We start from the raw sequence: 1,172 nt of genomic DNA, 5'->3' as shown, positions 1-1,172 counted from the left end.
TTACTTTGATTAGTGAAAGGAGATTAAGAAGAAGAGAAAATTGAATTACTATTCATTAAGTAATATAATTCATGAAGTTAATTAAAATATTTAATCATAATCAGTCATTAAATAAATAAACTAATTAAAATATAATTGCTAATTCAACTAATTAAATCTCCAAATATATTATGTAGTTACTAAAAATAAAAATTTTATAAATTAATTAACCTAAACATCCTAAGTTTATACTTATTTTTTAAAATTAAGAACTTTCCCGACGAGAATTTCGTCGGCAAAGATATTTTCGTCGGGGGAAACCTAATCCGGCAAATTTTGTCGGCATAGATCTTTGCCGACGAAATTTCGTCGGGAGAAGTGTTCAAGTGTTTTTTTTTTTTTTGAAAAGTATAAAGTTTAAAAATATGGATATGTTTAAACTAGCAAATTAATATCTATAAAGTACAAGCTAATGCAACTTGGAGGGTCCTTTCTTTTATTTATTTATTAAATACTATATTTACATAGTATAGCCGTGCGGCTGTACTATATTTTTCTTTTTGAAAAATAGTCTAGCCGGGCGGCTATACTTTTTGGGGACACGTCTCGCCTAATCCCGGGAGGCTCCTTTTTTTAAGACCAAAAAATCGTACAGCCGCACGGCTATACTCGGTGTTTTTTAAAAAGTCGACACGTGGCGCCTTTTTATATTTAAAATAGTATAGCCGCACGGCTGTACTCAGTTTTTTTTTGAAATTTTTTTTTTTTTTTTTTAACGAAAAGGTAGGCTACACCCTTTAAGTAGCATGGTATGTATTTCACTTTTTTAATTACTTTGATTAGTAAAGGAGAAAAAGAAGAAGAGAAAATTGAATTACTATTCATTAAGTAATATAATTCATGAAGTTAATTAAAATATTTAATCATAATCAGTCATTAAATAAATAAACTAATTAAAATATAATTGCTAATTCAACTAATTAAATCTCCAAATATATTATGTAGTTACTAAAAATAAAAATTTTATAAATTAATTAACCTAAACATCCTAAGTTTATACTTATTTTTTAAAATTAAGACCTTTCCCGACGAAATTTCGTCGGCAAAGATATTTTCGTCGGGGGAAACCTAATCCGGCAAATTTTTGTCGGCATAGATCTTTGCCGACGAAATTTCGTCGGGAGAAGTGTTCA

Source organism: Prunus persica, chromosome G1 (assembly GCF_000346465.2).
Source record: "Prunus persica cultivar Lovell chromosome G1, Prunus_persica_NCBIv2, whole genome shotgun sequence".
NCBI lineage: Eukaryota > Viridiplantae > Streptophyta > Magnoliopsida > Rosales > Rosaceae > Prunus > Prunus persica.
The sequence above is the reverse complement of the archived record's forward strand: the minus strand, read 5'-3'. Positions refer to the sequence as shown.